A 22,577-nucleotide genomic window follows, 5' to 3' on the forward strand; every position below is an offset into this window, starting at 1 on the left:
TATCTCTACACAAACTTCCCTCAAGGTCCTGGGGAATATCCTGTCAGGATCTGGAGATTTATCCACTTTTAAATTTCTTAAAAGCGCCAGTACTTCCACCTCTTTAATTGTCATAGGTTCCATAACTTCCTTACTTGTTTCCCACACCTTATACAATTCAATATCCTTCTCCTTAGTGAATACCGAAGAGAAGAAATCGTTCAAAATCTCTCCCATCTCCCTCGGCTCCACACATAGCTGACCACTCTGATTCTTTAAGGGGCCAATTTTATCCCTCACTGTCCTCTTGCTTTTAACATAACTGTAGAAACCTTTTGGATTTACTTTCACCTTATTTGCCAAACCAACCTTGTATCTTCTTTTAGTTTTTCTAATCTCTTTCTTAAGATTCCTTTTACATTCTTTATATTCCTCGAGCAATTCCTTTACTCCATGCTGCCTATATCTATTGTAGACATCCCTCTTTTTCTGAACCAAATTTCTAATATCCCTTGAAAACCATGGTGCTTTCAAACCTTTAACCTTTCCTTTCAACCTAACAGGAACATAAAGATTCTGTATCCTCATAATTTCACCCTTAAATGACCTCCATTTCTCTATTACATCCTTCCCATAAAACAACTTGACCCAATCCACTCTCTCTAAATCCCTTCGCATCTCCTCAAAGTTAGCCTTTCTCCAATCAAAAATTTCAACTCTAGGTCCTGTCCTGTCCTTCTCCATAATTATATTGAAGCTAATGCTATTGTGATCACTGGACCCGAAGTGCTCCCCAACACATACATCTGTCAGCTGACCTATCGCATTCCCTAACAGGAGATCCAACACTGCCCCATCTCTAGTCGGTACTTCTATGTATTGTTGCAAAAAACTATCCTGCACACATTTCACAAACTCTAAACCATCCAGCCCTTTTACAGAATGAGCTTCCCAGTCTACATGTGGAAAATTAATATCTCCCACAATCACCACCTTGTGTTTACTACAAATATCTGCTATCTCCTTACACATTTGCTCTTCCAACTCACGCTTCCCATTAGGTGGCCTATAATACACTCCTATCAGTGTTACTACACCTTTCCCATTCCTCAATTCCACCCAAATAGCCTCCCTAGAGGAGCTCTCTAATCTATCTTTCCAAAGCACCGCCATAAGATTTTCTCGGACAAGCAATGCAACACCTCCTCCTCTGGCCCCTCCTACTCTATCACACCTGAAGCAACTAAATCCAGGAATATTTAGTTGCCAATCACACCCTTCCTGCAACCATGTTTTACTAATAGCTACAACATCATAATTACAGGTATCAATCCACGCTTTAAGCTCATCCACCTTTCTTACAATGCTCCTAGCATTAAAATAGATACATTTAAGATATTCTCCACCCCTCCTCTCTTTTCATCGCTAACAATGCATTCAAATTTATTATCCTTTTCTTTCTTCTCCTCTACATCTTCGGGCTGAGCGCATCCCTTCTCCATCATCTGCCTTCCCTCCCTCACACACTGTCTATTTACTTGCTCTACTGGTGAACTAACCTCCTCTCCCATGGTTTCCTCAAATTGATTCCCACCCCCCCCCTTACTAGTTTAAAGTCTGCCCTGTAGCCCTAGCAAATCTCCCCGCTAGGATATTGCTCCGCCCAGGATTCAAGTGTAACCCGTCCTTCTTGAACAGGTCACGCCTGCCCCAGAAGAGGTCCCAATGATCCAGAAACTTGAATCCCTGCTCCCTGCTCCAATCCCACAGCCACGCATTCATCCTCCACCTAATTCTATTCCTACTCTCACTGTCGCGTGGCACAGGCAGTAATCCCGAGATTACTACCTTTGCGGTCCTTCTTCTTAACTGCCTTCCTAACTCCCTATACTCTCATTTCAGGACCTCTTCCCCTTTCCTACCTATGTCATTGGTACCTACATGTACCATGACCTCTGGCTCCTCACCCTCCCACTTCAGGATATCTTGGACGCGATCAGAAATGTCCCGAACCCTGGCACCAGGGAGGCAAATTACCATCCGGGACTCCCGATCACCTCCACAGAACCGCCTGTCTGAACCCCTGACTATCGAGTCCCCTATTACTATGGTCCCCTTTCTTCTATCCCTACCCTTCTGAGCTACAGGGCCATCCTCTGTGCCGGAGACCCGGCCACTGTCACTTCCACCAGGAAGGTTGTCCCCCCCAACAGTACTCAAACATGAGTACTTATTGTCAAGGGGTACAGCCACCGGGGTACTCTCTAGTACCTGCCTCTTCCCCTTCCTGACCGTGACCCACCTATCTGCCTCCCGTGGCCCCGGAGTGACAACCTGCCTGTAACTCCTCTCTATCACCTCCTCACTCTCCCTGACTAGGCGAAGGTCATCGAGCTGCAGCTCCAGTTCCCTAACTCGGTCCCTCAGGAGCTGCAGTTCGGCGCACCTGGCGCAGATGTGGACGTCTGGGAGGCTCGGAGACTCCAGGACCTCCCACATCCGACACCGAGAACAACAAGCTGCCCTCACACTCATACTTCCCGAAAAAACTGAAAAATAACAAGAACTAAAAGATAAGCCTACTGTGCCCTCTTCCGCCTAAGCCCCCTGAGCCCAAGCCCTGCACTCTGCTCCCGGCGCACCCTGCTGCCCGCAAACGAAGCTGCCCGCTTCTTAAGGCTGCGTTCTTTTTATATCTTCCCGCCTTCCCAGGCCTCCTCATGCACCTGCGCAGTCCCGCCTCTCAGAACTCCGATCTGAGACGCAATTGGACAATTTGAAAATGGCCGACGCCGCACTTCCTCTCAAAGCCTCGCTGTCCTCTTCCAAAAGAGGATATCTGCTTATCATAAGTGAAAAAGTATTTTTTATTAAATAGAATAAATAGAAGGAATGAAGAATAAACTAAGATGAGACATAACTCTGTTTCAAACACCAGGAAATAGGTTGAACAATCTGCTAGATGCATTTAAGAAATGGTCATATATGGCATCCATTTACCCAAACAGCTGTTAAAGAAGGCATATTTGCACGCACAAATGCTTGTACAACGTATGTCAAACGTCAGTAATGGATCCTGTAAAAGTGGAGTGGTGCTTGGTTTGTTGAAGTGCAATGCCGTCCCTTTGTCCTTCATTTTCTAGTACTGTAAGAGGCAAATTTACTTGCTCCCAGGTTCTGTTATTTTGGCATGGAGCTTGTAAGACAATTTTATTTCTCACTTAATTAATAACAAATGCATGTTTTGTAAATGCATAAATGTGATAAAGGCTGGAATTTGAAAACTGGGCAAAGAAATGCCCAATTTTTTAGTGAGAGTTAAGTTGAGTCTGAAGTTAAAATAGTACCTGCTTCATTAAGAATTAAAACAAAATCCATAAGTTCAAAGATTTTGTGGTCGGACTTTCAGTGATTTTTTTTTTGTGTCTGGTTGAAAGAATCCCTCTGGATGTTGTCACGAAGAGTCTCAGTACACAATGTCCAGATGCCTCTGAAATGTCTCCCACACGGTTTTAATGTAATTTATTAAAAGGTTATCAAAGATCATCACTGTCTATCTTTCCTGAAGAATATTTGCGTTTCTTTTGAACTTTAGATGTTTTTCTTTGTCTAAAATGCTATATTGCTTCCTGTAATCAAATTGCTACAATTCAAAAGCTTTAACTCTTGTATTGATCATTTTAAGCTGCACCTTTTCACAATGGTAACAATAATATTGGTAGCAATTTAAATGCATTATAAATCAAGGAGCTGTGAATTTTAATTACCATTTAGATTTTAAGTCATGTGTGAATCATGAGAGCCCCGGTGAATTAGCCAAAATTAAAGTACCTTTTTAAATTGTTCTCAGCCTCTTCAGATTGAACAAATTTGATGATGACTGCTGTTATCTACCAAGGCTATGACTTTCAGACAGTTTTGCAAGTGGTAATACTGCAATTACTCTTTGGGTTTCTTTTACTAGTGATTTAATAAAAATAATGCCTATCAGCGGTGGAGTGGTGTGAAACATCACCCAGTTGTGGAACAGCAGCACTGAGTAGCATACAGCAATGGGTCATTGCCAAATATCACACAGTGGTGGAAGAGTGCCAAGTATCACTCGGTAATGGAACAATTCTGAATTATGCACTGCAAGGGAGCAGAGCAAAGTATCATACAATAATGGATCAGGGCCAAATGTCATTCAGTAATGGAAGAGAGCCAGGTATCTCAACAAGAAAACAATGTTGAGTTTTACCTAGTAATATCATCAAATGTGCTGTAAAATGGCATCTGCTTATTGCTGCTGAGCTCCAACCTCATTACAGGCTCGGTTCAAACTTGTATTCTGGTGAATGTCAGAATAGATGTTAAGGCAGAATCTGATCAAATCTGACAGGAAGACACCTGAGTAAAAATTGACATTATTTGGGGTTACATGGCTGGGGTTGCAAATAAATGATGTAAGATGATTTTGGTTTTTGGAGACCAGTCATCTTGATTTACTCAAAGCAGCTTCCTGTTCAAGCTTATCACTGATTAACCCTACAAGTTCAGTCACTAACCACAGATTTGAAAATGACATATGTATCATATTTTTCTGCAAAATAACTGTTCATTTCCTTTTTCATTAGCTCTGTTCTATAAGTATTCTAACTCTTTCTCTTCAAGGGCAGAGCCATCAACTCTGCCATACTGACACAAGGTCAAAGAAAAGCAAGCAGTTTCCCATGCTGGAGTTGTTTTTCTAGCAGTGGGCTGGTGGTTGCATTTTTTCTATGGTTATATTTTTGATTTTCTTTTGATCACTTACTCTCATTTCATTCCTCTTGAAGTATAGTGAGCAATCCTCAATGAATACTTGACTTCGGTATTCACCAATGAGAGGGAACTTGATGATGGTGAGGACAATATGAGTGTGGTTGATGTTCTGGAACATGTTGATATTAAGGGAGAGGAGGTGTTGGAGTTGTTAAAATACATTAGGACGGATAAGTCCCCAGGGCCTGACGGAATATTCCCCAGGCTGCTCCACGATGCGAGGGAAGAGATTGCTGAGCCCCTGGCTAGGATCTTTATGTCCTCGTTGTACATGGGAATGGTACCGGGCGATTGGAGGGAGGTGAATGTTGTCCCCTTGTTCAAAAAAGGTAGTAAAGATAGTCCAGGTAATTATAGACCAGTGAGCCTTACATCTGTGGTGGGAAATCTGTTGGAAAAGATTCTTAGAGATAGGATCTATGGGTATTTAGAGAATCATGGTCTGATCAGGGACAGTCAGCATGGCTTTGTAAAGGGGAGATCATGTCTAACAAGCCTGATAGAGTTCTTTGAGGAGGTGACCAGGCATATAGATGAGGGTAGTGCAGTGGATGTGATCTACATGGATTCTACATGGCATTTGACAAGGTACCATATGGTAGGCTTATTCAGAAAGACAGAAGGCATGGGATCCAGGGAAGTTTGGCCAGGTGGATTCAGAATTGGCTTGCCTGCAGAACTCAGAGGGTCGTGGTGGAGGGAGTACATTCGGTCTGGAGGGTCGTGACTAGTGGTACTAATGGGGGTGTGGCACTGTTGTGTCCCACAAGGATTGGATCTGGGACTTCTACTTTCCGTGATTTTTCATTAATGACCTGGATGTGGAGGTAGAAGGGTGGGTTGGCAAGTTTGCAGATGACACAAAAGTTGGTGGTGTTGTGGATAGTGTAGAGGATTGTTGAAGATTGCAGAGAGATATTGCTAGGATGCAGAAGTGGGTTGAGAAGTGGCAGTTGGAGTTCAACCCAAAGAAGTGTGAGGTGGTACCATTCGGAAGGACAAACTCCAAGGCAGAGTATAAAGTAAATGGCAGGATACTTAGTAGTGTGGAGGAGCAGAGGGATCTGGGGGCACATGTCCACAGATCCCTGATAGTTGCCTCACAGGTAGATAGGGTAGTTAAGAAAGCTTATGGGATATTAGCTTTCATAATTCGAGGGATAGAGTTTAAGAGACGCGATGTAATGATGCAACTCTATAAAACTCTGGTTAGGCCACACTTGGAGTACTGTGTCCAGTTCTGGTCGCCTCACTATAGGAAGGATGTGGAAGCATTGGAAAGGGTACAGAGGAGATTTACCAGGATGCTGCCTGGTTTAGAGAGTATGCATTATGATCAGAGATTAAGGGAGCCAGGGCTTTACTCTCTGGAGAGAAGAAGGATGAGAGGAGACATGATAGAGGTGTACAAGATATTAAGAGGAATAGATAGAGTGGACAGCCAGCGCCTCTTCCCCTGAGCACCACTGCTCAATACAAGAGGACATGGCTTTAAGGTAAGGGGAGGGATATTAGAGGAAGGTTTTTTACTCAGAGAGTGGTTGGTGCGTGGAATGCACCGCCTGAGTCAGTGGTGGAGGCAGATACACTAGTGAAATTTAAGAGCCTACTAGACAGGTATATGGAGGAATTTAAGGTGGGGGCTTATACGGGAGGCAGGGTTTAAGGGTCAGTACAACATTGTGGGCCGAAGGGCCTGTACTGTGTTGTATTGTTCTATGTTCTATGTTTTATATAGGTGAGAAAAGGGAGGAGGTCCTGAAAAAAGACTACAGGGAGTTAGGAAAGAAGCTGAGAAGCAGGACCCTAAAGGTAGTAATCTCGGGATTACTGCCTGTGCCATGTGACAGTGAGAATAGGAATAGAGTGAGGTGGAGGATAAATATGTGGCTGAGGGATTGGAGCAGGGGGCAGGGATTCATATTTTTGGATCATTGGGGCCTCTTCTGGGGCAGGCGTGACCTGTACAAAAAGGACGTGTTGCACTTGAATCCAAGGGGGAACCAATATCCTGCAGGGAGGTTTGCAAAGGCTATTGGTGACAGCTTAAACTAGAATTGCTGGGGGGTGGGAACTGAACTGAAGTGACAGTGGAAAGGGAGGTTGGCTCACAAATAGAGAAAGCTTAGAGACAGTGCGAAGGGGAGGATAGGCAGGTGATACAGAAGGGACGTGCTTAATCCAATGATTTGAGATGTGTCTAATTTAATACGAGGAGTATTATTAAAGAGGATGAGCTTAAAGCATGGATCAGCACTTGGAGCTATGATGTTGTGGCCAGTACAGAGACTTAGATGGTGCAAAGACAAGAATGGCTACTTCAAGTGCCAGGCTTTAGATGTTTCAGAAAGGACAGGGACGGAGGCAAAAGAGGTGGGAGCATGGCACTGTTGATCAGAGATAGAGTCACGGCTGCAGTAAAGGAGGAAGTCATGGAGGGGTTGTCTAAAGACTCCCTGTGAGTGGAAGTTAGGAACAGGAAGAGGTCAACACCTCTACTGGGTGTATTTTATAGACCACCCAATAGTAACAGGGACATCGAGGAGCAGATAGGGAGACAGATTCTGGAAAGGAGTAATAATAACAGGGTTGTTGCAGTGGGAGATTTTAATTTCCCAAATATTGATTGTCATCTCCCTAGAATGAGGGGTTTAGATGAGGTGGAGTTTGTTAGGTGTGTTCGGGAAGGTTTCTTGACACAATATGTAGATGAGCCTACAAGAGAGAGGCTGCATCTTGATCTGGAAATGAACCTGGTCAGGTGTTAGGTCTCTCAGTGGGAGAGCATTTTGGAGATAGTATTCATAATTCTATCTCCTTTACCATAGCATTAGAGAGGGATAGGAACAGATAAGTTATGAAAATGTTTAATTGGAGTAAAGAGAACTATGAGGCTTTTAGGCAGGAACTTGGAAGCATAAATTGGAAACAGATGTTCTCAGGGAGAAGTACAGAAGAGATGTGGCAAATGTTCAGGGGATATTTGCATGGGGTTCTGAGTAGGTATGTCCCATGAGACATCTGAAGAATCTGTGGTGCACAAAGGCTGTTGTAAATCTAGTCAAGAAGAAAAGAAGAGCTTACAAAAGGTTCAAAATACTAGGTAATGATATGAATCTAGAAGGTTATAAGGCTAGCAGGAAAGAGCTTAAGAATGAAATTAGGAGAGCCAGAAGGGGCCATGAGAAGGCCTTGGTGGGCAGGATTAAGGAAAACCCCAAGGCATTCTACAAGTATGTGAAGGATAAGAGGATAAGATGTGAGAGAATAGGACCAATCAAGTGTGACAATGGAAAAGTGTATATGGAACTGGAGGAAATATTGGAGATACTTAATGAATACTTTGCTTCAGTATTCACTACAGAAAGGATCTTGGTGATTGTAGGGATGACAGTGGGCTGAAAAGCTTGAGCATGTAGATATTAAGAAAGAGGATGTGCTGGAGTTTTTGGAAAGCATCAAGTTTGATAAGTCACCAGGATCGGATAGGAGGTACTCCAGACTACTGTGGGAAGCAACAGAGGAGATTGTTGAGCCTCTGGCATTGATCTTTTCATCATCAATGGGGATGGGAGAGATTCTGGAGCATTGGAGGATTGCGGATATTGTTCCCTTATTCAAGAAAGGGAGTAGGGATAGCCCAGGAAATTATTGGTCAGTGAGTCTTAATTCAGTGGTTGGTAAATTGATGGAGAAGATCCTGAGAGGCAGGATTTATGAACATTTGGAGAGGCATAATATGATTAGGAATAGTCAGCATGGCTTTGTCAAGGGCAGGTTGTGCCTTACGAGCCTGATTGAATTTTTATAGGATGTGACTAAACACATTGATGAAGGAAAAGCAGTAGATGTAGTGTATATGGATTTCAGCAAGGCATTTGACAAGGTACCCCATGCAAGGCTTATTGAGAAAGTAAGGAGGCATGGAATCTAAGGGGACCTTGCTTTGTGGATCCAGAACTGGCTTGCCCACAGAAGGCAAAGAGTGGTTTTAGACGGGTCATATTCTGCATGGAAGCTGGTGACCAGTGGTTTGCCTCAGGGATCTGTTCTGAGACCCCTACTCTCTGTGATTTTTATAAATGACTGGATGAAGAAGTGTTGGGATTGGTTAGTAAATTTGTTGATGACACAAAGGTTGGGGGAGTTGCAGATAGTGTGGAGGACCATCAAAGGTTACAAAAGGACATTGATAGGATGCAAAACTGGGCTGAGAAGTGGCAGATGGTGTTCAACCCAGATAAGTGTGGAGAGGTTCATTTTGGTAGGTCAAATATAATGGAAGAATATAGTATTAATGGTAAGACTCTTGGCAGAGTGGAGGATCAGAGAGATCTTGGGGTCTGAGTCCATAGGACACTCAAAGCTGCTACACAGGTTGACTCTGTGGCTAAGAAGGAATACGGTGCCTTTGCCTTCATCAAACATAGGATTGAGTTTAAGAGCCGAGAGGTAATGTTGCAGTTCTATTGGACCCTGGTCAGACCCCACTTGGAGTATTGTGTTCAATTCTGGTCGCCTCACTATAGGAAGGACGTGGAAACCATGGAAAGGTTTCAGAGGAGATTTACAAGGATGTTGCCTGGATTGGGGAGCATGCCTTATGAGAATAGGTTGAGTGAAGTTGGCCTTTTCTCCTTGGAACAATGGAGATGAGGGGTGACTTGATAGAGGTGTACAAAATAATGAGAGGCATTGATTGTGTGGGTAGTCAGAAGCTTTTGCCCAGGGCTGAAATAGCTAGCATGAGAGGGCATAGTTTTAAGATGCTGGGAAGTAGGTACAGAAGAGATGTCAGGGGTAAGTTTTTTACACAGAGAGTGGCGAGTGTGTGGAATGAGCTGCCGGTGGTGGTGGTAGAGACAGAAACAATAGGGCCTTTTAAGAGACTCCTGGATGACTGCATGCAACTTGGAAAAATAGAGGGCTATGGGTAAAGCCTAGGTAGTTCTAAGGTAAGGACATGTTCGGCACAGCTTTGTGGGTTGAAGGGCCTATATTGTGCTGTATGTTTTCTATGTTTCTATGTTTCTCTCAGCTTAGCACTCTTAGAACATTATGCAGGGGTCAGTGTTGGAAGCACGACTTTTCATTTTATATATACGTCAATAATGTCAATGAAGGAACAGACTTAGCATGGTTCCAATCGTTAATTCCCTATCTTGCTCCTAATTTCCTTTGATTTTGCCACGATTCTGACCATTAATTCCCCAATTGGTTCTAATTCGCTTTGATGACTGCACACCTGGTTTCCATCAAGATCTGCAGTATAACCCCAGTATCACAACCACTAGTCGCCAGTTCGTTGGTCTTTTTCCTGTGAGATAACTATGTTTCCCAACCACTTAGAACCATTTGTTCTAAGTTTAGCTCCAGTTTCAAGGTTTACCTGTGAGACTCCGTCTCTCTGAGTCAGGGCTCCGTGTCAAGATCCCGCCGGTTTGCTGTTCAGCCTTTATGCCGGTGTAAGCATCCAAACTGAATCTCCGTGCCTGTGTCCTACACTTGGGTTCGCTTCCTTCGCTCTTTGCAACAGAATGAACTGGCCATAATGAACCCAGCAGACATGAATACCCTGCAACAACCCTCTCCAGCCAGGGCTCCCTACTGGGTTTGCACGATCAACTTGTCCGGGATGTTGTGGAGAGCCTCCGTTCCCTGTCCACCACATAACGAAGTTTGGTGACCAGGTGGACTGCGTATCCATTTATCTTACCCTATTCTCTCCTGGAACTCAGCCAAACCAGTCCAGACAGACTGTAGTGGCAACCCCCTAAGTGTCAGCAACACCCCCACCAAGAGAGCCACATATACCTGAACACCACAGTGGGGATTTGGGGAAGTGCCAGGCCTTCCTTCTGCGATGCTCCTTGGTTTTCCGATCAGCAGTCATCCATGTGCTCCACAGACAAGTCAAAGATAGCTTAAATCATGGGGTTGTTGCGGAGAAGTGCCTGAGCGTGGGCTACAGCTGTTTGGGATAATCAACTGGAGATCTGCTCTTCTTTCCCCACCTTTATTGCGGAAATGAGAAAGATCTTTGACCACCCCGTCCGTGGTAAAGATGCCGTTAAGCATCTACTCTCTCTCCGTCAGGGCTCACGCAGTGTTGCCGGATATTCCGTGGAGTTCCGGACGTTAGTGGCCAGCTCAGGGTGGAATGACAAGGCACTCCAAGAGGTATTTCGGCATGGTGTTGGTGACAGGGTGAAAGACGAGTTGGCAGCAAAAGATGACACCAACAGCCTGGATTCATTAATCTCCCTAGCCACCAAGTTGGACAATCATTTCCGAGAACGCCATAGGGAAAGATCTGGTTGTCCTCCACCTTCAGCCACTCCATGGCACTCATTACCGTCTCCCACCAGCACAAGCCTCTCTTCTCCTCCTGCTCCTAGAATAACTCCCAGCCCGGCCGTTCCCACTGCCGTTTCCTGGGAGAAGAGCCAATGTAGCTGGGAATGCATTGGCTGACTGGCAGGAGGCAAAGAGTGGGAACAAAGGGAGCCTTTTCTGATTGGCTGCTGGTGACTAGTGGTGTTCTGCAAGGACTGATTCTTTTTATGTTCTATGTCAATGACTTGGATGATGGAATTGATGACTTTTGCAACCAAGTTTGTGGACATTATGAAGATAAGTGAAGAGGCAGAAGGACAGACAGATTAGGTTAATGGGCAAAGAGGAGGCAGAGAGAATACAGTGTTGGGAAGTGTATAATCATGCACTTTGGTAGAAGAAATAAAAGCATAGACTATTTTCGAAACGGGAAGAAAGTTTAAAAATCTGTTGTGCCGGTAGGCAAATTGGAGTGGATCCAAGTTTTCTCTCAGGCAGGAGATGATAAATTTCATCACCAATCTCTCAAATCACGTCATCACCGTGAATATAAGTGCTACTGGACAATTGTCATTGAGACAGGTTACCATGTATTTTTAGGCACCAATATAACTGAAGACTGCTCTAGAATGCTGAAGTGAGTTGTTGAAGATCTCAGTGAACATTCCAGCCAGTTGACCAGCACGGGTCTTCATTCCTTGGCCAGTTACCCCATCTGGTCTGGATGCTTTCCATGGGTTCACTCTCCTGAAGGATGCTCTCATGTCAGCCTCAGAGACTGAAATCTCAGAGTCATCAGGGTTTTTGAGAACTTGTGATGCTCTCATGGTCGAAATGAGCATAGAAGACACTGAGTTCAAACAGCATTCATGTGGTGCTCACCCATACAAGTCACCACCATAAACCATGAAACAGTGTAATTTTCAACTCAAAACTAATTATGAGAAACCACTTCAATTTCACGGTCATAAAATTTTCCTAATACTATGATCTTGCTTTGTGTCAAATATATTGATTTACTTTATTGTAACCAGTACTTTGAGCAGGTACCATCTCTCATTCTCACTTGGTGGAAAAGTGCTTCATTCACAAGCAATTTCAAAAAATAGAAAAGGATTATTTACATGTGCCATTATCAAAAATTTAGCCAGTTCTAAAGTTGAGTGCAAGCGTTTACAGTAACTCCATGGTAAAGTGTCTCCTATCCTATCTTCCCCATTCGGATATCCCAGCCTTTGTTTCACAGAGATGGAATAGTTAATGGTGTCAGCTATCTATGTGTATCTGGAGAAATTCAAACATTGTTATTTTTGGATCCAGTACAAGAATGTTACTCTGAGCCAGACTAGGAGTGATAAAAAAACACCACCCAGAAAGGAAAAGACTGATGACAGCCAGTTTGTGTTGAAACCTTTGCTGATCTTTTGTCTAATCCCCAATTGCTGAAATCTTAAATCTACCAAAATATGTTTTACTTGAGTTTGAATAGAATTGATTCATGAGAAAAATCTTATCAGAAGATTTTGCATCTGCACAGTGAGGTTCAACACCACAACTTTCTTTCTTTTCAAATCTTTTTTATTATTATTATTATTATCCAAAATAACAAGAGTACATCAAAGTAAGTAACACTTACAATGTCTCAAAGGGAAGAAAAAAACAATGTTTTAAGGATTGAAAAATATAGTGACACAAAAAAAAGAGAAGAAAAGTAAAACAACCCTACTAAAGCAAGAAAAAGGTGAAAAAAGAAGAACCCATGAGGTGTTGAACCCCGGAGCCGTGCGTCATACAAAGATAAACATCAAACCGCCAGCAAAAAAAATTATACCAAAATTTACAATTAGATCCTGCAGGAAATCTATCAATGAACTCAATTAGTAGTAACAAGCAAATGAACCCCATCTTTTCTCAAAATCAAACATAGGTTCGAAGATTCGACTTCTAATTTTCTCCAAACTAAGACATAACATCACTTGAGAGAACCATTGTGACAGAGTGGGAGCCGACGAATCCTTTCACTTCAACAGAATGGCCCTCCTAGCTATCAATGTAACAAGCGCAACAACATGTTGGTCAGACAAAGAAATACCACGGATATTTTGAGGAATTATTCCAAAGAGCACAGTTAATTTGTTATGTTGTAGATTAATTTTAAGTCCTTTAGAAATTGTAGAAAAAAACAGACTTCCAAAACTGTTCCAGTATAGAACAAGACCAAAACGTGTGTGTCAGTGTAGCTGTCTCAGTTTTACATCTATCACAATAACTATCAGCATTAGGACAGATTTTAGACAATCTCTCATTTGTCAAATAGTAACGATGTACAATTTTAAATTGAATCAATGAATGATTAGCATAAATTGAGGAAGAGTTAACCAACCTCAAGATCCTCATCCAGTCCTCCGTCGTAAAAGTCAAATTAAGTTCCTTTTCCCAATCTTATTTAACCTTACTTAAAGGGCACTTATCCCATTGTAATAATAAGTTATAAATTCTTCCAATGGAACCCTTCATCAAACACTGCAACTTTCTATTAATAAAGAAACAGAAAACGCTAAAAGCAGCATAATTATTTTCTTAAGATTCTGACCTTGTTTTTGTTTTTTTTAAATTAATAAATATAGCTGTAGTTATCAGAAACAATCTAGGCTTATCTAGATATCAAGGCATATTTTATCCCTTAAGTATCAGTTAACTAATTTTCTTGCGTGTTAGTATGTTTTAATAAAGTTCAGTTCTGAGTTTCACAGCACTTACTGCCAGTGGGCAACCTGCTCTGTTTGCATGTGTTTATCATCTGGTTTTTTCAGCAACACATCACGCAAAGGCAAACAATCCCCTTTCTCTCTTAGCCCTCTCTCCTCGGGCTGAAGATACAAAAACCTGAAAACACGCACCACCAAGCTCAAGAACAACTTCTACACCACTGTTATAAGACTCCTGCATGGACTTTTGTATGTTAAATGAACTCATGACTTCACAATCTACCACTTGATGGCCGTTTCACCTTATTTTCTGCCTACACTGCACGTTCTTTGTAACAGTAACACCCAAACTCTACATTCTCTTATTGGCATTCCATTTCTCTGCCTAAAAGTACTTTTATTTTGAAACGAGTATGGCTGGCAAAACTGAAATTTTTCCACTGTATCTTGGCATGTGTCAATAATAAGCCAATATTTGCCTAAATCTGTTTATTGAATTAAATGCAATAAATATTGATTGAAAGATGTGGAAGTTAAAAGGGACTTGGGCATCGTTGTATGAATCACCTGAAAATGAATTCTTACATTTCAGCATGGTTCAACCTGGCCCTGACCTCTACCACTGAATGTTACTGAGGAGATTCAACAGAGTGACGTTAGATCCAGGATTCATCCGCAGAAGATGTATTTCAGCGAGCAATTAGGAAGACAAGTGATACACTGTTTGCAAAGATTTGTGAGCAGGACTAGTGACATCAAGTCTCAATTGAATCGAACCCTGGTAGGACTGCATTGAGAATATTTTATATTTCCCCCTGTGAGTGCTTAAAGTAAATTAAATATCAAAGTGCGTATGTCACCATACAAAACCCCGAGGTTCATTTCCTTGTGGGCAATACAAGAAACACAATAGAATCAATGAAAGGACGGACAGCAACCATAGGGCAGAACAGAGAAAAATGACAAACTGCAAACACAAAAACAAGTAATATTAACAAAAATAAATAAATAAATAATAAACATCGAGAACATGGTATGAAGAGTCCTTGAAAGTGAGTCTATAGGTTGTGGGAACAGTTCAGTTCAGTTTAGTGGAAATCTACAAGTTTCTTACAATGTTTGAGAGGGTAAATGTGAAATATATTTCCCTACCCTGGCTTTCCTGAACTGTGGTTCATCTCAGTTATTTTTGACCATTCAGGACAGAGAAGAGAAGAAATACCTTCACCCAAAAGGAGTGAATATTTGGAATTCTTCACCCATGGAGGATGTGGAGACTCAATACACATATTTTCTTTGATAAAATGAGTGAAGCTATGATCATTGAGTGTCAGAGCACGTTCATGGGGTGGATGGTCTGTTCCTTTATCTTCTGGGAGCATCATGAACAAAATCTGGTTCCCTTGTTGCTCTTGGTTCGCACTGCACCTGTGCTTCAAGTTCAGATGTTGTCGACAATAGGGTTGATGAAATAACACACACAAAATGCTGGTGGAACACAGCAGGCCAGGCAGCATCTATAAGGAGAAGGACTGTCGACGTGTCGGGCCGAGACCCTTCGAGACCCTTTGAGGGTTGATGAAATTCCTGGTTTGTGAGAGGTTCACAGAGCAAACAGTGAATAAAACAAATACAGCAATAAATGCAGTGATGAGGACAAAAGAAATGAAATGGTGCTAAGTGTGGTTGTGCGACTGAAGCCTTGCAAAATGAGATGCTAAAGTGACACTAATGGTGAGGTAGAGTTAAGTATTGCAGAACATGGCGGCACTACCGGGAAGGGGATGTGGAAGACATGATCGGTTCAGGAGTCTGAAAGCCACTGGGAACTGGGGTTGAGGAGCAGGAAAAGAAGATCAGCCGTGATTGACTGACTTGATAGGCCAGATGGCCTAATTCTGCTCCTATATCTTATGGTCTAAAATATTCTTCAGTCCGGCTGCCTGGCCTTTCAAGCTCCTGTATCTTCTCGCAGAAAAGAGAAGCAGGAATGGCCAGGGAGGCAGACATCCTTGACAATACTGTTAGCCTTCCTGATGCAAGATACCAGAAAGGTGGACTGGATGCAAGGAAGGGAAAAGCCTCTGATGGACTTTGGTGATGTGATGGAGTCCAGAGCGGTTGGCATACCAGGCCTGCAATGCAACCTGTCAAGCTGCTTTTTATAATACATCTGTCAAAGTTCGCAAGAACCCTTGTTGACAAGCAGAATCTTTTCAGACATCCCAGGAAATGTATACATGGTTATGTCAGGACCAGGAGAAATTGCTGGTATTATGGATGCCCAGCAACCTGAGGCTTTCACCCATATCTGTAGCAGCTCCTTTGATGAGGAAAGGGTTGTGTTCATTCCCTACACCCCATCTTCCCAGATTTCTGAGATCTACAGCCAGCTCTTTTGTCCTTCTTTTACAAAAATGCATTTATTATAAACTCAAACTACAACAGTACTATCGCCGTCCAAACATAACCAGACTGATCGTGACTAACACAGACTAAACTAACACATTTCCATCCTCATTGAGGACAACGTTTATCCCCTGCTGTGCCCAGTGCACACAAAGAACCTTTCTGTTACCCATGGAAGCTGCGTGTTCAACTTCCACAGCTGTCCGGACATGGACACACGCCCTGACCATAGCTAGGCAGTCAGCCCAGGGATAGCCCTCTGCTGTCCATCTCCAGGACCCCGGATAGCCATTGTAGACAGCCCCACGACTAGGTTAACTAGGACTCCCTGCCCCCTCCATACTGGATGGACATGCTGATGTTAAGTGCGAGGTTGTTTCCTGGTATGAGGTTGTAATCACTCTCCTGTACTCCGTTTCATTGCTGTGGTAAAAGTGGTGTCATCAGCAGACTTGAAGGTTACACCTCTGCTGCATTTGGCCACAGTATTATGGGTATACCAGGGGTAGAACGGGACTGAGCTCACGGTCCTGAGAGTCAGGGGATTGAGCTCATGGTCCTGAAGACCAGGGGACCAAGCACACAATCCAGAGGGTCAGGGGACTGAATACACAGACCAGAGGGTCAGGGGACTGAATACACAGTCCAGAGGGTGAGGGGAGTGGATACACAGTCCGGAGGGTCAGGGGACTGAATACACAGTCCAGAGGGTGAGGGGAGTGGATACACAGTCCGGAGGGTCAGGGGAGTGAGCTCACAGTCCCGAGGGTCAGGGGACTGACTACACCATCCCGAGGGTCAGGGGAGTGGATACACGGTCCTGAGGGTCAGGGGACTGAACACTCAATCAGGAGGGTCAGGGGACTGAGCTTACAGTCCTGAGGGTCAGGGGACTGACTACACTGTCCAGAGGGTCAAGGGACTGAATGTGAAGGGTCAGAGAGCGGGTGGGGAGGATGCCCGGTTTGCCCTGTGTGGTATAGTGGTAGAGGGAAACATGTTAGAGGATTTTAAATGAAGTTTCGTTAGGCACATGGATGTAAGGAAGATGGAGGAATATGGACATTGTGTCGGAAGGAGGGGATTAGCGTTCTGGTGTTTCTGATTTGCTTTTTAGCTGGTTCAGCACAACATTGTGGGCCGAATGGCCTGTTCCTTTGCTGTTCTGTCCTGTGTTCTATTTTCTGTAATATTATTTGGCAATGATCTTGGAGTTAGATCCAGAGGGTCATCAACAGAAATTGTCCACTAATTCATCCAAGAGGTGTCTGATGGCCATGGTGTCATTCACTTTCCTCTCATGGACATTTCCCTTCCAACCAGGTAGGCAGCTGCCCAATGGATGCCATTGCTAATTGGTCATTAACTCATCTAAGCCTGACATCTTTATTACATTTCCTGAGCTAAGTCCTTACGTCTTGTCCCCTTAATAAGAAAACATACTGTTCAGCAGTCTTGGGGGCACTCCAAAAGAGGTTCACCAGACAGCTCCTGGCCCGAGTCAGTTCTCATATTTATAGCGGGTCAGCAGAGTTGTGCTTTTATCCTCAGGGTTCGGAAGGATGAGGGTCTTGATGGGGTAGATGTTTCATGAGTGGGAGAATCTGGAACAAAGGTAAATGAATCAGCCATGATACTGAACACTGGGGCAGGTTTGAGGGCCTGGTGACCTAATCCTACTCTTTTTTCTTTATGTTGTTTGTGTTCTTGTTCTTTGGTGTCTGTTGTGTTCATTTGATTTCCACAGGATCTTGAGCCATGATTAAATCTGTCTGGGAGAATGGAGTTAGGCACTCATTTGTGAAAGGCTTAACATATGAGGAGTATTTGATGTCCCTATGCCTGTACTTGATTGAGTTATTGAGGATGAGGGGAGGTCGTCATAGAAACCTACTGGATACTGGAGGCCTGGAGAGATTGAATATGGAGAATATTTCCATTACTAAGAGAGTCTAGGGTCTGAAGGCACAGCCTTGGAATAAAGAGCAGTCCCTTTAAAACTGAGATGAGGAGGAATTTCTTCAGCTAAAGGATGGTGAATCTGTGGGATATTTGTTGCTACACAGGCCTGTTGAGACCAAGTTATTGGTTGTATTTAAGGCAGAGGTTGATAGGCTCTTGATTGGTATGGTGGTTAAGGGTTACGGAGAGAAAGTCGGGAGAATGGGATCAAAGAAAAATCAGCCATGATTAAATGACAGGGTCGACCCAGACCCAATGGGCTGAATGGCCCAATCCTGCTCCTATATCTTATGGTTTTATGAGAATTACTGTTTTTGACATTGGTATAACCCTTGGTGTGGTTATCTTCCTGCTTAAACTGAAGGGTTTTCCAGTGGTGTTGTGATTGGTAGGTCTCCAGATTCTTTAGATGAAGCTGATAACTTGCCTGTTCTACATAATAAAGAAGGGTAGTAATGCTTACGGTTAAATTACATACTGTTATAATGGAAATATAAAATGAAAATCTTTTGGCCAATTATGAATGGTATAGTATTTTACAGTTTAATGAGAAAGATCAGTATTAGGTTATGTAGTCATGGTAAATAGTACTTTGTTGTGAGCCATACCTCACTGTGTGACAAGTTCTGCCTGCCTAGTACATGAATAACTCATTTAGCACTGATGTTAGTTACAGTGGGCCGTGCCTTATACAAGCGATGATCATTGGAGGTTTTCTTCACAATTTGTGAAGGATTGCATCCTTTTTCAATTTCTTCCCAACGTTTAGTTAGCAAAGGTTTTGCTGCGACTTCAGCTGCCAGGGAAAATGTGAATCCAAAGTGTTAGTTCATTACTTCAACTTTTTGTTTAACATAGTGGAAATTGGGTATTTATCCCTTCCTTGCCTTTCGAAATCACAGTGAAAATCCAAAATCTGAAATAAAAGCAAAAAAATCCTTAAAACACTGCACTTGAGAAAAGAGAAACAGAGTTAATATTTTGGGTCAAAGACCCATCTGGATTAAAAGCAATTTGTTAATCTGCAGGGTGGCAGATGTAATATTAAGGTGACCATAGAGATAAACTGTAAACATGGTTACCTGGTCAATGTGTGAATGGGAACAGTTAGAGAATGAGAACATAGAAAATAAAAAGCAGAAACTGCAAAATGCAGACTAAGAAAGTGTACCTGGCCGATTGGTCATCCTTCTTTGAAGTTAGCTCGGCTCTTTTTGTGTTCTTTTCTCTGAGAGTGGTTGATGTGAGCATAACCAACAAACAAATGTGATACTCTGTGCTGCTGTTTTGTCTGTGTCAGTTGTATAATTCTTTACATTTTACCTGATCGACAGCTATCTCCCTGCCTTCCTTGTGTTTTGACATACATTTTATGGAAAGGAATGGATCTAGCTGGTGTAAATTATCCAGTCATGAGGAAACTGTACTGTGGTAGGAGAGCGTTGTTCTGGCTGTGCTCTTTACACAGCCTAGACAATATTCAGCTCTTCTGCAAAGCAAATGATATTTAAAATAATAAAAATAATTGACGAAGGCAAGGAAGTTTTTAAAAACCAACAGAAGGCAACATAAAACAATTAAATTAAGACTTTCCCCGGTTGTCTGCAGCTCTTCTCCACGTAATGGAGAAATTACTCCCCTTGCCAAATTGGAGTTGTTGAAAAATTTTTATCTGCTCTTTGGTGTACATCATAAGTGCCTTCATTGGTCGGGCAACTGAGTGTAAAGAAGTCGTTCAGTATCAAGGAGTCAATGTGCAGGTAATGAAAAGTTTGGTGAAGCAGCATTTGAAGTATTTTGTTTCCTTCTGCTTGCCTCATTACAGAAGGATGAGGAGGCATCCAAATAATCTAACGAGGTAGTGCTAGATGGTAGATGATCTTGTAGTGCAGTTAGGTATTGGGAGGTATCACTGAGTCATGGCTGAAAGATCACAGCTAACACCCAAGGATAAGCATCATATTGAAAGGAAAGGCAGGTGGTCAGAAGAGGTAGTGTGGCTTTGTTGATAAAAAATAAAATAAAATCCTTAGAAAGAAGTGACATAGGATAAGAAGATGTAGAATTCTTGCTGGCAGAGTTGTGAAATTGCAAGGGTATAATGTCCCTAATGGGAGGTATATACAGGCCTTCAAAGAGTAGCCAGATGTGGGGTACAAATTACAATGGAGATGGAAAAGGGATGTATGAAGGGCAATGTTACAATGGCCATGGGGTACTTCAATATGTAGGTAGGTTGGAAAAATCAGATTGTTGCTGGACCCCAAGAGGAGGAATTTGTAGAATGCCTATGAAATGGCTTTTTAGAGCAGCTTGTGGTTGAGTCCACTTGGGGAAAGGCAATTCTGGATTGAGTGTTGTGTAAAAAAGCAGATTTGATTAGGGAGGGATCTAGATAAAGGAATCTTTAGGAGACAGTGATCATAATATGATAGAATTCACCTTGCAGTTTGGGAGGGAGAAGCCAAATCAGATGTTTCAGTATTATAGTAGATTAAATGGAATTAGAGAAGCATGAGAGAGAAGTTAGCCAAAGGTGTTTGAAAGGGGTCACTAGCGTGGATGATGGTAGAGAAGAAATGGCTGGAGTTTCTGGGAGTAATTCTGAAGACACAGGATTGGTTCAAACCAAAGAAGGAGAAACATTACAAAGGGAAGATGAAGCAACTGCGACTAACAAGGGAAGTCAAAGTCAGCATAAAAGCAAAAGAGAGTCCAAACAATATAGCAAAAATTAGTGGGAAGCTAGAGGATTAAAAACCAACAGAAGGCAACTAAGGGGAGAAAAGATGAAATATGAAGGTAAACTGAACAATAATATAAAAACAAATACCATAAGTATTTTTCAGAGTGAAAGAGAGACCAGAGTGGATATTGGAATGTTGGAAAATGATACTGGTGAGCTAGTAATTGGGGACAATAAAATGGCGGCTGAACTGAACGTTACAGCTATGGACTCTGCTCGCCTGTGTAGGGAGGCTGTGCAACAGATTTGACGATTATGCTCATGAGTTTGCAAGTTCCAGTTAATTAGTGTTCCATTATGGTGGCATTTAGCTCCACTCTTTTTGTTCTTGTCTTCTCGAGATTTGACTAGAAACATGGCAATGTTACCCTCATCCTTTTCTGGGAAAGAGGTCTACCATTCCGACTGAAGCTGGAAAGGAGTGGCATTGGTTTGGTATTCAGATACTCCTTCCAGCCACGGTGTTGGCATTAACTTTCAATCTGAGTGTTTAGTTAACAGCCCTGTTGGCCTAGTGCTTATGGGTTTTCTTTTCCTTTCAATTTACAACATTTCTCATTGGTCAGTGAACTGTTGATCTGTTTCAGCATCTCTCTCCTTGCACTTGGACCATACCTGAACGTTTTCACAGAATAAGTATTTTGCATTAGTCATCACTGTCAAAGATAGCAGTAGCATGCCACAAATTTGAGTGTCAAGGGGGAGAAGTAAATTAATTTGTTTTTGCCAAGGTGAAGGTGCTTTGGAAGCTGAAAGTTCTGAAGGTCACCAAGACCAGATGAACTAAATGCCAGGGTTCTGAAAGAGATAGCTGAAGATATAGTGGATACGTTAATAATGATCTTTAAAGAATCACTAGATTCTGGAATAGTTCCAGAGGACTGGAAAATTACAAAGTTTACTCTCTTCTTTAAGAAGGAAGGGAGGCAAAAGAAAGGGAATTATAGTACAGGTAGGCTTACCTCAGTGGCTGGTAAGATGTTGGAGTCTATTATTAAGGATGAGGTTTTGAGATGATTGGAGGCACATGACAAAATACGTTGAATGGTTTCCTTACAATGAAATTTTGTCTGATAAATTTGTTGAAACTCTGAGCAAATAACAGGCAGGATAGACAAAGGAGTGGCAGTGGATGGTGCTTACTTGGATTTTCAGAAATCCTGTGCCAAGGTGCCACACATGAGGCTGCTAAGCAAGATAGAAGCCCACCGCATTACAGGAAAGATACTAACATGATCTGAAGATTGTCTGACCAGCAGAAAGGAAAGTGTGGGAATAAAAGAGCCTCTTCTGGTTGGCAGCTGGTGACTAGTTGTGTTTCGCAAGGGATATAGTTAGCTCTGCTACTTTTCATGTTAGACTGTAAGATATAGGAGCAGAATTTGGCCTCTTGGCCCCTTGAGTCTGTTCTACGGTTTCATCTTGGCTGATCCAATTTTCCTCTCAGCCCCAGACTCCTGCCTTTTCCCTGTATCCCTTCATACTCTGACCAATCAAGAATCTATCAACCTCTGCCTTAAATATACATAAAGACTTTGCCTCCACAGCATCGGTGGCAACGAATTCCATAGATTCACCACTCTCAGGCTAAAGAATTCCTCCTCATCTCCTTTCTAAAAGGATTCTCCTCTAAT

This window comes from Hypanus sabinus, chromosome 28 (assembly GCF_030144855.1).
Source record: "Hypanus sabinus isolate sHypSab1 chromosome 28, sHypSab1.hap1, whole genome shotgun sequence".
Classification (NCBI taxonomy): Eukaryota; Metazoa; Chordata; class Chondrichthyes; order Myliobatiformes; family Dasyatidae; genus Hypanus; species Hypanus sabinus.